Source organism: Cetorhinus maximus, chromosome 4 (genome assembly GCF_964194155.1).
Source record: "Cetorhinus maximus chromosome 4, sCetMax3.hap1.1, whole genome shotgun sequence".
Classification (NCBI taxonomy): Eukaryota; Metazoa; Chordata; class Chondrichthyes; order Lamniformes; family Cetorhinidae; genus Cetorhinus; species Cetorhinus maximus.
In genome coordinates, this window is record NC_135882.1 from 52690523 (window position 1) to 52705729 (window position 15207).

General features: G+C 40.1%; 1 protein-coding gene across 1 annotated transcript in view; it reads left to right on the forward strand.

The window, feature by feature from the left end:
- Nucleotides 1–15207, forward strand: part of eif3hb (eukaryotic translation initiation factor 3, subunit H, b) — a 165827-nt gene that overhangs the window by 451 nt on the left and 150169 nt on the right. The window lies entirely within an intron of this gene.

Genomic DNA, 15207 nt, shown 5'->3' on the forward strand with positions numbered 1-15207 from the left:
TTTTTTTTGCCCCTTTTTCCTAAATCAGAAAGGCAGAGACCAATTGGTAATTTTCACTGGCTGAGATCAACTAACTCTGCTTAGATTAGTGATGTTTGGTTTGCAACATGTTTGTTAAGTGAACCATTAAATATATTTTTAACCTGGATTTTTAAATGTATAATGGGCGATGTATCCACAGTGATCAATACTAGAACCAGCTAAGTAAGGAGTTCAACATACACTTTTTCAAATGTGTGAATTTCTTGAAGAAAGGTGAGCAAAAGCAGATGAAGTGCTTTGGTAGCCATAACCTCGATTTTAAGTAATGTACATTTAAAGTTCCTTACTGTTGAATGGTCCAATTTGCATTTGAATTTGTTTATTTAAACTCGTATGAAATTCATTTGCAACTTGGTATGGCACTTAAGTACAGCTTGTGTTGTTTATGTCGGATATTGTTCATGCCTGGTGTTGTTCGCCGCTTATCAAATGCAAATACCCATCAAATTGGGTAAATGGACAGTTTTATTAGTCATGTTGCAGCTACCTTTTCTGTATGCTGATTATTCAGCCCTACCAACCTCTTTGCCTCCATACTGTAAGAATGTCTGTTTAATGTTGAGTCTTGGATAACTGACAGCTTTGTCCACCACCAATCTTTTCACATCTGCATATTTTTTCCTCCTCTAATGTGTTATATCAGCTCACAACTTAACTCATATGCTCATTTTCCTTTGTTTGTTACATTTCTGATATGACGTGGCAGTGATGTGTGCTAGGCGGATCAAATCCATGAGGGAAAATTGATCATGCGGTCACAACGGTATTGCAATTTGTGTTTTATTTTGAGATGCGTGTCCTGAATTCAGTAGTAATAAGTCCACCAAAACTTTAGAGATCTTTTAGAAAACTTAATTAAACATCTATTAACAAAAGAAAAGATTTCAAGCACATACATAGGTCTACAAATCACTACTATAATAACTCCTAAAACCCCTAATTAATCTGGCTTCCAGTTACACCCCTGTCAAAATAACAGTAAAATCAAATAGATTTTAACAGATCCAGGCAAGTCACCACAGTACCCTGGACAGTAGAATTCAAAGTGGCTTTCCCCAGCTTTGGTTTCTTTAGACAGCATATATGCACAAATACTGGAGGCTTTTCACACTTCTAGTAGATCTTGTAATGCCTTCTCTAACACACAACCTCAATCTCCTTTTTACATGTTTCTCCCTTTTAATGCAAGTTTAATTGTTCCCATATGTCTTTGGAGCTTTACTTTTCTCATAATATAAATCATTGCATAGTACTAATGTTATCAGTAACCTTTGGGGGAAAATAAACATACTGCTTTTCCTAGCTTCTCTGGCTTGGTGTAACATCCTACTATCTCTTTGAAATTCAAAGTACCTTGATTTATCTAAAAATGCAAATTCTTCTCGCCTCACATTCTAAGACTTCAGCCATGTTTACGTACTTAGCATTTCAAACCAAGCTTCTTTTGATGAGTCAAAGCCTCCAGACCAGTTGCCTCTAATTCAATTAAATCTCACTCACACACACACAAACTATCCAAACCCCACTATTAACCTATTTTTACAATAAATCACAATATTGTGAAAATTATTATACCTCCATGACATCTCCAACTTTGCAACTGTCAACACGACTCCATCCACATTGAAACAAAGCTTCCTGTTACATACTATGTCACAGTTTTCAGTGTTACGGTGTACCCATAAGAACAGAAGAAGTAGGATCAGGAGAAGACCATTCGGCCCCTCGAGCCTGCTCTTTCATTCAATAAGATCATCTTGTGTGTCAATTTCCACATTCCCATCTAACCCTGATAACCTTTGATTCCCTTGCCTAACAAGAATCTATCTACCTCTGCCTTAAAAATATTCAATGACCCTGCCTCCACCACATGAGGCAGAGAATTCCAAAGTTGCACAACCCCCTGAAAGAAAAAAGGTTCTTCTCATCTCTGTCCTAAAAGGGCAACCCCTAATTTTAAAACAGTGCCCTCCAGTTCTCGGCTCGTCCACAAGAGGAAACACCCTTTCGAAGTCTACCTTGTCAAGGTCGTTCAGGATTTTGTATACTTCAGTCAAATCACCCGTCTCTTCGAAACTCCAGTGGAAACAAGCCCACTCTGGCCACCCTTTCCTCATATGACAACCCACTCATTCCAGGTATTAACCTAGTAAATCTCCTTTGAACCACCTCCAATGCATTTGCATCCTTTCTTAAATAAGGAGACCAAAACTGCACACAGTATTTGAGGTGCGGTCTCATCTATGCCTGATAACTGAAGCATAACATCTTTACTTGTATGGTCAGTCTCTCTCGTAATAAAGGGTAACATTCCATTAGCCTTCTTAATTACTTGCTGTACCTGCATACTAACTTTTTGTGACTCGTACTAGAACACCTAGGTCCCTCTGCACCTCAGAATTATGCTGTCATTCTCCATTTAAGTAATACTGTGCTTTTTTGTTCTTCCTGCCAAACTGAACAACTTCACATCTTCCTACGTTAAACTCCATTTGCCAAATCTTTGTCCACTCACTCAACCTATCTATATCCATCTGCTAACTCTCCATGTCCTCTTCACAACATACTTTCCTATCTATCTTTGTGTCATCTGCAAATTTAACTACCATGTCTTCACTCCCCTCATCTAAGTCATTGATGTAAACCGTAAAAAATTGAGGCCCCAGTACAAACCACCGTGAGACTCCACTCACTCCTGCTAATCAGAAAAATACCCATTTATGCATACTCTCTGCTTTCTGCCAGCCAGTCAATCTTCTATCCATGCTAATATGTTACCCCCTACACTAGGCGCTTTTATTTTCTGTAATAATCTTTGATGTGGCACCTTATCAAATGCCCACTGGAAATCCACGTAGAGTACATCTACAGGTTCCCCTTTATCCACTGCACATGTTACTCCTTCAAAAAACTCTAATAAATTGGTTAAACATGATTTTCCTTTCACAAAACCATGCTGACTCTTCCCGATTGCCTTGAGCTCTTATAAGTGCCCAGCTATAACCTCCTTGATGATCAATTCTAATGAAGTTAGAATGACAGACGTCAAGCTAACTGGCCTAGAGTTTCCTGTGTTCTGCCTCCCTCCCTTCCTGAGTAGAGGGGTTATATTTGCCACTTTCCAATCTGATGGAACCTTTCCAGAATTCACTGAAACCCACTTTCTGATACTTAAGCATAAATACAACCTTCTTCCAGCACGTGAATGAACACAAACAAGATATAAACATTTACAAATATGCATTGTACCCACTTAAGTATGCATGTTTCAGCAGCATGATTAACAACGCTGACAAACAGGTAGTGAATCTAGAAATACCTTTATTTTATCCATATAAAAATTATATATAATATACTCCATATAGCATCTAAATTAATTATTGATTCACGGAGCTAGTTATGTCTGCATAGTGTTTCATCAAACTTCCAGTACTATAAAAGCAAAATACTGTGGATGCTGCAAACCCGAAATAAATTCAGAAAATGCTAGAAATATTCTACAGATCACACAGCATCTTTGGAGAGAGAAACAAAGTTGACGTTTTATCTTTTAATCAGAACTGGATAAAGTTAGAGATATAACAGGTTTAAAGGAAGTACAGAGGCTGGGATGGGGGTTAGGGAGGAAAGAACAAAATAGAAAGAGTCGCTTGTCAGTGCAGAACATCAGTACTGCTGATAAGAAAGACATGTTGCTGAAGCTTTTCATTTGCACTCATCAGCACAAATGCAAGAATGCCAATTTCAAACGATCACTATAGTTTATACTACAGGAAAAGAAGGGGCTGATTGGTTTGCAAGTCAACACTGATTGGCTAAGGTGTTGCCACTGACCTCATCTCTGGAGACCATCTCTGCGCGGCCTCCAACCTCAGCCCCCCAACCTTGCACAGCCCTCTTCTACCTCTTTACCTAGATCGACAAGCAGGACTGCTCTGATAGACCCATTCTTTCAGCCTGCTCTTGCTTTATGGAACTGATTTCTTCCTGTCTCCCCTTTCTGGTCTCTTCCCACCAACACTCACAACTCTTTGGATGCTGTCCACAACTTTTCATCATGGATGTTCAATCCCTCTAACCCTGCCAGTGTAGCCTGAGGGCCTTCAGCTTCTTCCTTGGATGGAGGCCCAACCAGCCCCTAACCATTATCACCCTCCTCTTTGACCAACTCCTTTGACTCCACACAATCCCGCCAAATATAAGTTGTGGCTATGGCACCCCATATGGGTCTGAGCTATGCCTGCTTTTTTGGGATCTGCAGTTAAAGGCACAGTAAATGTGTTCTTGGCTTGCTGAGAGGTATTCAGTTACATTACAACAACAACTTGCATTTAAAGTTGTAAGACATCCCAAGGCTCTCCTCAGGAGTGATTATCAAACAAGTATTAACACTGAGTCACATAAGAGATATTAGGACAGGTGACCAAAACCTTGGTCGAAGAGAATCACAGAGCTGAAGGCACGGCTGTCGACGGAGAAGCAAAGAAAATCTGTAATGTGCAAGGGCCAGAATTAGATAAGCACAGAGATCTTGGCGGGTTGGAGGTGGTGACAGAGATAGGAAGGGGCTTTGAAAACAGGGAGGAATTTGAAAATATTGTTGTGATCTGAACTAATGCTAGGAGCCAATGTACATCAGCGAGTGCAAGGGTGCAAGTTAAGAGATTATACTGGTAACAGAATTTTGGATAAGCTCAAGTTTAAGGAGGTTGAAAGGTGGATTGTCAGCCAGCAGAACATTGGAATAGTTGAGTCTAGAGGTAATTAAGGCATGGATGATGGTTTCAGTATCAGATGACGTGAAGACCGGACAGAGAAGGGTGAAATTAAAGGCAGAAATAGGCAGTGCTGGTAATGAAGTGGATTATGGGGATAGGAACTGAGCTCAGAGTCAGATAAGACACCAAAGTTGCAAACAATCTGGACCGGCAACGTGACAGATCAGGCTGTTGAGGGGTCGAGAGTGGTTGTGGTGAGGAAGAGCGTGGTATCACCGTGTGCATGTGGAATCTGACAGTGAAGTTGTTTAGGGGCAACATGTAGATGAAGAATAGGAGGGAAATGTTTGTGCATGTGTTTCTTAGTTAATGTTCCATCCATTTTGAATATGCTACCGTCATCTCACGGAATCCATGTAGATTTTGACAAAGGAAAAATACTGCAGATGCTGGAAATCTAAAGGAAAATAAGAATATCAGAAATACTCAGCTGGTCAGGTAGCACCTGTGGAGAGAGAAACAGTTGTTAATATTTTAGATCAATGACTATTCATTGGAAGAAGTTAGCGATTTAAAAGTTTATATGCCAGTCCAGAGCCAGGGAAAAGAGGACTGGGGAAGAAAGAACAAAAGGGAAGGTCTTTGATGGTTGGAAGGCAGGGGCAGTTATATGGCAAAAGGAGTTATGGTGCAAGCAAAAGAGGGTGGTAATGGGACAGTTAAAGAAACAAAAGATGGGTTGAGCGGAGGTGTAAATGGTAACACTATCAACACCAATTACCTGAAAAATTAGAAGTGGTTATGATATGATTTTGGACTCGGCATTGAGGTTGGGAGTTTCTAAAGGCCAGCAGGCTATAAAATGCCTAATCAGAAGATGAAAGCAGTTTCTCAAGTTGCATCATATATATTTTGTGGAAGTCTTTGGAGGGACAAAAACAGAATTGATGGGCTGTAACTTTGGAGCTCCAGGGCACTGTAACGGGGCTGTCGGGGGAGCTACCCCAAAGATGTGTTGGGGAACACCCTCCCCGCCCAACCCCCCAGTAACTTGCCAGATAGGGTTTGCATGGCAATTGCCTGGAAGTGCAAACGTCCGATGGGTAATTGCCCTGCAGTGGGAACCATTCGAAAATGTGATTTAAATCACAAACTTTCGATGGTTCTGACTGTCGTACATCTGTAGTTACCCACAAAAAGTTAGCAAATTAAAACTACTACTAGCTTCTGGGTAACTATTGTACTGACTCCCTCACCCTCCAAACAGACCCCCCCCACCAAGGCCTGACCCGGCCCTCTTCACCCACGCACCACCACCCCCCTCCCGACTGCCCAACCCCCTGACTGCACGACCCTCTCTCTCTTTCCCCTCCCCCCTCCCCTACCGCCCTCCCCCGGCTGCCCGACCCCCTCCTCCCGCCGAGTGCTCGACGACCCACCCTGCCAAGTGCCCCCCCACCCCATCCTGAGTGCCACAATCGGATGGCCACTCTGCAGCAGTTCAGGCCCAATGTTTCAGCCCAATGATCTTACACCAGAACTAGAAAATGTCAGAGAAGAACAGATTTTAAACAAGTGAAAATGGGTGGGAAATGTGGCAGAGAAAGGCAAAACGGGAAGGAGACTGTGATGGCAAAAAGAGAAAAGGCTCCCGTGCTGGGGAATATGGCTTAGAAATGTGGCTAGATCCCAGAAAGGTGGGAGGAAGGCATCTTTATTTCTTTTCCTCCCCATACCAACCCCATTTCCTTTTATTCTTTTATCATTTACTCACTCCTGTTCTCCACAGTGTCACTGATCTTATCTGTTCTTCTTCCCTCCCCCTGCATCTTTTCTCTTGGCTCTGTGCATAAAAACTGTTCATCTCAAATGTACTCTAGTTATAGTGAATATTGACCTGAAACTTGTTTCTCTCTTCTCAAGTGCTGCCTGATCTGCGGAATGTCTTCAGCATTTTCTGTTTTTGTTTCAGATTTCCAGCATCTGAAATATTTTACTTTTTAAAATAAAATTATATTTTGTGCCTTAATTCCAAATATTTAACACACCCTTGAAAGGATTACAAACTGGAATCTCTGACAGTGATCTGTGATGGTAGTATGTTGTAGGTCTGTTCTGTATTGCAAGTTTTTGAAAATAGTTTTCAAAAAGGAACCTTTCAGTTTGAGTGACAAGATTGGCTGAATATTAATGATGGCCTGTGGCATTGCCTGCAATTAGAAGCAGCTAAACTATTGCAAGATGAAAGGAGAGAGAGATGTAAGGATATGTGGGATGAGGGATGCTTTTTTTTTCCAAACCATATGGGATTTATATATGGGTATTTCTCTGGCCAATTTAGGTAATGTCTTTGCTTAAGTTTTCGTAAGTATTTGGTGCATCAATCTAATGTCCACAATTTGATGACAATTGAGGACAGTGAAGTGGCTGGCCTCACATTGAAATTTCAAACTTGCTTTACACAAATCATTGCACGTTACCACATGTGCCTTCCTAATTTACTGTTGCATTAGTTTTAATTTTAAAATACGTTATTGTGCAACACCATCTGCTTTCTTTCTTTTAATGGGCAGGATGCATCCAGTTTATCTTACTGTGAGCTTCTCTTTGGATAAAGCCCATGTTTTTTTTGATTCCAGAAACTGTAGTTGAGTGAAAGTTCAACAGTATTCGGTATGTAGTTCATAGTACTGTGGAGGTACCACTAACACCTTTAGTATTCAGATTCAGAAATAACTAATGTAATTTAAAGCTACCATCATGAGATGCTGAACCTTCATGCAAGGTGATTAAAATAATTTGAGCCTAAATTTTCTCACTTCCAGTCTCCTGACACATGAGTAGTGGTGGCTAGGTCAGTAGTTTTTGACAGTGTTACTTAATAGAGAGTAAAGAAACCCAGTCTCCTATTTGCAAATTGCCCTTTATATTATCTACCATATTCTTAAATTATTTTGGATTTTCCATTCCTTAAATTTCCCACTTTAGATATACCCTGTTAGCACCATCTGCTACCACAGTATTCGTAGATTTTCTTTCTGAGGTAGAAAACATTGTATGGGCAAGCCTGTTGTACTAAGAACAGCAGGTGGACTGTGGAAGGCTTTGAAATACTGTGATATACCATCTGTTAATGATAGTGTATTGGACTGAATAATAACCTAATGCTGTGCTGTTGGTGCTGAACAGTGTTTACCACTGATGAAGTTTAAAGCTTTTGCACTATGATGGAAGTGTAGTGAAAGATACCATCTGTTATAGTTGTATTTTAATTATCAATATTGTACAGCTCAGGGCTTGAATCTTATTGTATGACAGACTAGACTGGAGTCTAGAAAGCGGTGATGGTATGCTGCAGGAACATGATGTGAAAATTAAATTAATGCCTATTGGGATTATAAAGAATATAAAGCTTCTTTTAGGATACAAATTAATTTAAAATCGAGGGTTAAGCTGACAAGGGTAAAATATTTAAATTATGTACATAAAATCAATGCTATTCTTTCTGAAAATTGTGAAGTCCCTGAAGTTGAAAAATAGTAATCCTATTCAAAATATTTAAGAAAAATGCACAAAATTGAAACCTTCAAGAGCATCTCTTTGAAATTTATAAGATTTATAATAGATTTGTGGTGGCCCTTTCAGAATAAAGTACTTGCAATTTTCAAGTGTGGGATTTTGAAGTTCTAGAAATTACTAGGGAGTAATTAGAAATCTAAACTGGATTCTTATATTCTAAGGAAGAACTTAACTGTTTTGAACAATTAGCTCAGTTGAACAAAGTTTGTGTGTGGGATAGCCAAAAGGAAAATTGCTGGAGTGTTTTGGATGAATTTTAGGTAAGAAGTAGATGTTTACTTCTAGATGTTTCAACATTTTATGATTGACTTATTTCACTCATACCTTTGGAAGCACCATGCAGGGCTCTAAGACCATGTGCACAAGCAAACAGGCAGCCATCTTTCATAAGTTCCTCTCCATCATGGACGAAAGTCAGTTAGTAGAATGGGTGTCCACTTAGTGGATCTTTTAATTACTTAATATGTTTACCTGCCAATGAATTCTGAACAATTCAAATACAAACGACTAAGTTTTGGTTGGCCAAATCACTCTACCCCGACAGCAGTGCCAAACAATCCTTTACAATAACCATTATGCTTTCTTTTCCAAGATGAGCATGATGTTTTGTTGACGGGGGCCTCACTGTTCTATCAAAATCCACCTTAGGTTATAATGCCCAATGGTATGTTGAGTTCTTTTTCAAACCATAGAGTTAAAGCCTACCTTGACATTGTCCACCTCCCTTAAACTTCCTTTAGTAAGATTTCATCATTCTTGGTGCTCCAGATATTTTCAGGTCGTCATTACACACACAATAGCAGCTTTTTTTCTTGGTCACACATTCCAGGACCATCAAAGATAGTTAAATAATTAGAGCCTCTCAAATCAGTGGCTGCTTGAAAGTTGTTCCTTGGTGCATTTAAAAAAAAAAGTGTTAATCTTATACTAGCAAGTACAGAAAAACACATACCACTATACTTGAATACTAGTTGATCTCATATAAAAGTCGACCCTGTCATTTGGCTAAAAATCCTTACTTTTTTTATAGACCTCATGTAAAAGTCGAACCCTGACTTTCCAAGAACGCAGCTCCGACGTTGAACACTGAGTGGGACAGTGAGCTGAGTAACATAGCAGAGATCAAGATTTGAAGCAGGAGTTTTCTGATATTCCTGCATAGGTGCTAGATTCCAAAATGCAATTTTCCCACTGAGATAACGGGGAACTTTAGTAAAAGCTTAATTTCACATAGAAATAACGGAGATAAGATTGGAACAAACTGCAGAGTCACCAGCCCAAGTGGTATCTGCACGGAACACCAGCTAGCTGTGTGAGCGACGGGTGTCGGTAGTTGAAAGTAGGCTGCTTGAAAACAAATTAAAACATGACTAAAAACCCAGAACGGTTCTCTGCTGACTGAGCTGCGAGCATCCGCAGTTGAAAGTAAGACCCTTGAAACCATTGCCCGTGTATAAGTCGGGTTGACTTTTTGCTTAAATAATGGGTCTCAAAAAATTGAATTTTACACCAGTGTATGCATGGTATAGCTGCTTGTAGAGTTAAGTTCTTTGCATTTCAAAAGAAGACAAACCCAGTCATCATCATTCACTGTCAGCTTCATACAGTCATCAAGTAAACTCAAAATCTTAAACACTGTGTGCAGAACTTACATCAGCTGACTTGATGGTGCTTCAGATATATTCCAGCCTTGTTTAGGAAGGCTTTGTTTCAAAACCTGGTGCCTTCTGGCCTTTTTCTCTTCTAAGTCCTGGTTAGGTGTTGTCTTGGGGTTTAGATTTTCACCAGCATCTGTTCATAGTGCTTTGGACATTTTAATGCTGACAAACGGTCTTTTGTGGGGTTTGGGCTAAGTGGAAACTCAAGTTCAGTACTTGAGTTTTTGAGGAGGTTGTATTTCACAGGCTGCTGTAGAGGTATTTGTTCTGCCCCAAGGCTTATACTATGCAAATTTCTGTTCAGCATTGTTGCACTGCCTGTAAAAGTTCTTAACTGCTTAATTGCTGCTTCCACAACCCAACGGTTTAATAGTTCAGGTTCTGGCACATGAATAATTCTTAACTCTAGGCTACATTGGCTGACAAACTTTTTAAGCCCCCATGAGGTGCCTGAGTTCTCCTGCTCTTTGCCTTTAGTGGGTTCTGAAGCTGAATTGCTGAGTTCAGTTAAGTTTGAATTTAGAAGCTGACCATTTGATTCTTCAGTAGGCAATTCCACACTGACTTTAATTTTTATTGATCACGTGCATTTCATAAGTGCTGTTCATCCCAGGGTGTATTAGCATCCCTTTTTATCCTTTACCTTTCGGATGAGTTTTCCCCAATCTGTCCCATGCCCTCTGGGGCACCACTGCCTGCAGGTGGCTGTCCAGCTTCCACTGCACTTCCCTGCAGCACTTCAGCTAGGTGAGGCATCTTCCTCACTCTTTGCTTACCTGTTTGGGAACTTACTTTGTCCCTATTTAAATCTTGGGAAAAGGTCCCTGCTGACCATACCTCTGTTACATTTCCTTCAACATCTGCTGCTTCTATCCCAGTGCCTTTGCTTTCCTCTGCCTTGGTCTGGGCCTCTCTGAATTCCACGGGCCTGGTCTGGGCCTCCTTAAACCTCAGTGGCCCTCTTGCCTCCTGTAACCTTTTGGAGGTCTCCTTAGCCCTCTGCAGCTGAACAGAATTTTGCTTGTCCCCTTAGTTTCCCCAGTCTCCCTGGACTGCTCTAGACACAGTAGCTGACATCCCGCTAAGTCATTGCCCAGCAATAGGTCAACCCTCTGCATTGGTAAGCTCGGAACAACCCTGATCGTCACTACCCTGGCGATCACCTTACTCTGCAGGTAAATTTTAACTAAAGGAACATTCAAACTTTTGCCCTTTACAAATACTGTGGTATTTGTTCTGCTTTCGGTTGGCATCTCTGCAACCTTTGCTGCAAGTAGCGCTTGAAGGCAACCAGTATTCCTGAGGATGGTTATCTCTTCTTGGTGCCTGAATATGAAATGAGTCATTTCCCCTTTGTGCAAATGTTCTGGTCGCTACCTGGTCCTCCCCTATTGCAATTGATCATAGGTTCACCGCCCTCATGGCTGCATGCATTGTCTTGACTGCAGCATCCCTCCTCCATTGGTCTTTTGGAAGGCCAACAATTTTCCCTTTTGTACATGTTTTCCACACTGAAAAAGTAGTGAGCATGTCCCTGCTGGTTTACCATCCAGGTTCCTTCTTTTAAAAGTTGGAGACTAATCTGTTTTTTCTTCCCTGCTCTCCTTTTCTCTTGAGCCCATTTCTGTTTCATTTACATCCACCCTATCTCTCTATCTTGCAGGAGTTACCAGATTCAAGTTTATTTTGAGTTAGAGGTTTGTGTTAATTCATAGTCATTTGCTATGATAGTTGCTTCTCTGGCTTTTGAAACTCTTTTTGTTCCTCTACGTGATTTCCAAGGCTGTATGGGAGGCAACTTTTGAACGTCTCCAACAGGATTATTTCTCTTAATCCCTCAAGTGTGATCAATTTTGAGTGCTCACATCTACCGGTTGGATGTCAGTTGTTGAGTTCTCTCAGATTCAAAAAATGTTTGGCTGGGCTTTTTGTAGGAGTTCCTAAATCTCTGGTGGTATGCTTCTGGCACCAACTCATAAGCACTCAGGATAGCATTTCTCGTTTGCTCATAGTTTGAAGAGCTCTCAGCAGACAACATGGAATAAACCTCGTGGGCTTTTGCTGTTAACTGGCCCTGCATCAGAAGAGTTGAAATTTCTTAAGTTTCTCAAGTTTCTCAAAGACTATGAAGAATGTTTGTGTCACCTTCATCAAATTTCTGTACTAACTGGGAATACTTTAAGAAATCAAAACTTGTCCCTGAACTAGGGTCACTTGAATTCTCCGCCATGGAAAGACAATTTTTTCCCAAGTCAATTGAATCTGTCTCGGTTCACTGCCCTTTTGTGCTTGCAATTCCTTCTTAAACTTTTCCCCCTGAGGCTCTCTGTCTCTCCTGGAATTCTCCCTTCCCCTCTTTTCCCTGGAATTCTCTTTCTTTCTCCCCTGGAACTCTCTTTCTCTTTTTTTTTCCTTGGGATTCTCTTTCCTCCCTTTTCTTTCTCTCCTGCTTTTCCCATTCTTCCTTTTCCTTTCTCCCTGTTTTTCTTGTTCTTCCTTTCTTACCTGAAATTCTAACACTAGCCTCTGTCCTTCCAGGCGAGTTTTTCGCTAAGGTCTTCTGGTCTGTTTCAGGTTCTATATCTTCTGCCTGCTCCAGTTCCGGGATGAGGGAAAAATGTTCAGCCAGCATTTTTAGTATCTTGGACTTTTCATCCTTTTCCTCACACGTTGTTCCACATGGTCAAAAACTACTTTAAGCTGTTCAGTTGTTAAGGTTGTTAAATTATGCCAAGTTAAAATCATTCGTAGAATAGGAGGGTTTATGTTAAAATCAGCTATTTTACTTTCTATTGTTAATATACACGAAGCCTGCTGCTGTAGTTCCTTTCTCTCTGAACTAGTTTCAGCTGTTGATCTTATTCCTTTTGCTTCCAATTTATTCCTTTAATGTCAAATTAGTTTTTTAACTTCATGTGCTCCAGATCCTGGATGCAGCTCCCAATTCTGTTACGGACATGGAGGAGAGAGAACTGAAAACCCTGTTCCTTTATCTTACTGTCCATGATCTGTCTTTTTTTTGAAAAGGAAGAGGTGTGGGTTTCTTAACCCCTGAGTATGTGAACAATTTGAATAACCAGTAGCAAGCTTTTTGTGGGTTTAAATAAAGAGGGTTATTTGTTTGCATGCTCCAGACCAGTTGTCTCCAACTCAATTAAATCTCTCTCTCACACGCATGCGCACGCACACACACACACAAAACACCTCCCCCTCCTGCTCCCTCTCTCTTGTTAGTCTTGTTACCAGGAGGCTGATTTTCTGTATTGGTGGACTTGAAACGGAACAGACTTGGAGACCTTATGATGTTGCAGTCTCCAGATCTTAAGGCATAGATGCTGCTGACCTTGCTGTTTCTGCTATTATTGTGCCTTGCAAATAGCACTTAAAGATTAATGGGGAGACCAACATGGCCGCCTTATCGTGTGGTTTTTCAGTCCCCTTTTCCAAATATACTGTTGTACTTCAGTGGATTAGTCACAACCTGGGCACTTGGCTTCAGTCATTCACCCTGGGGCTTTGAGACAATCGCCATCTTGGTTTCTGAGTGACCCATTCAAGTCAGGAACTATCTTTTGGATAGCTTCAGGAAATGAGTAGTGACACTTCTTAGTTTGGAATTTGTCCTTTAGTCCTTTCAAGAAGTGTGGTAGCTTGAATCTACAGACCAAGTCAGGTGGCCATCTTTTGCAGCATTTTAATATCCATTTTTAAAAGAAAAGTCAGTTCCAGAAATTTCCAATCCACACTGGTTACAGTTCATGTTGTAAAAATTATAAATATGATATCCCTTTACTGGGTATGCCACGTTGAACATCTTGTCTCCGATTTCTAAACCAACTTCCATTATTTTAGCATGTCAGCTACTTATGTTTAGGGCAGTTCAAAATGGTTATTCAATTTCTTATCAAACCATCAAGACAGAAAGTTTTACTCAGGTTCTACACAATTAACTTTGCATTCCAGCAAGCACTTCTTAATTAGGCACAGTTTAATCAGAAGACTTAACATAGCTTTGAAACATGCAGCCTGTTGTGTTAGCCCTATTTTAAGACCGTGGGCCTCTTGGCCAGATTTATCATGGCCTCAAAGGCCTGTTGTTTCCCTTTGCTGTCCAATGGTCTTGTTTTGTTTGTGAAAGAGCAGCCTGAAGTTTTTAGCAGGCTTTGTTTTACTTCACATAGCCTTTTGGTCTTGCATAAAATGCTGGTAAAAATTGTCAATTTTAAATTTGGTCAAATTATATCAATACTGAATTCTTATACCCCTTTCTCATTTTGTTCTCCTTCTTTGCCTCGAAATATGTCTTACCTCTGTCAATTGCTACTGAATTTGGAACAGACTTTTGCTGCAGGCCCACACTTGCTAGGCACTGAATTGAGATAGCTCAAACTCGTTTCATGAAGGACTCTACAGCACTCATACTGAGGACATCGGTTTGAGTGAATTTGAATCCAGACCTGGAGGCTGAAAGGCCAATATTTAATCCTTTCCCCATTCTGATTCCTATTTTTAACTATGTCCAGTATTCTAATATTTTCAATAATATTTCAAACACTACAAGCTATGTAAGAAAAAAATAAAACCACGGATTTTTTTGCTCATTTATTTATTTATAACTTCTATAGAAGTACGAATTAACAATATTTACATACAAAATGCTGTCTTAAATGCTAATGGCAGCAAATACTATAAAACTTTTTTGAGATAACTTTATTATGCTTTATCTCCTGACAATATCTGCTGTATAATTTCAAGATCTGCTTAATGAGTAAAGACCACTGAGTTCAAGTTCTGATGATTTCAGAACCTCTCTCAATATCATTCGCTAAAACAAATCAAATAGTGAATGGAAATTGCTTCTGCCAACCCAAATTTTTAACCCCCTACTTTTTGCTTTTGATTACTTTAGAATTAAAATAATGTAAAGAATTGCAAATTAAATTAAACCCTTCTGTTTGATGGGTCTTATGCATCCAGAGAAGAAATACTCCAGTTGAATTGTAGATTTGAAGAATCAACTAATTCTAGGATAACCTTTTCCTTTATTACACCGTGTAGAGGTTTACTTCACTGGTGTTAATATATTTTAAATAACAAATAATGGTGACTCTAGCCATTTGATTTCATAGTACTGGGAGCTTCAGCTCAGCCACATTGAGAGCTGAATCTACAACAGGTCCTTTTTTTGGCTCAGCATCTCAGTGAAATGA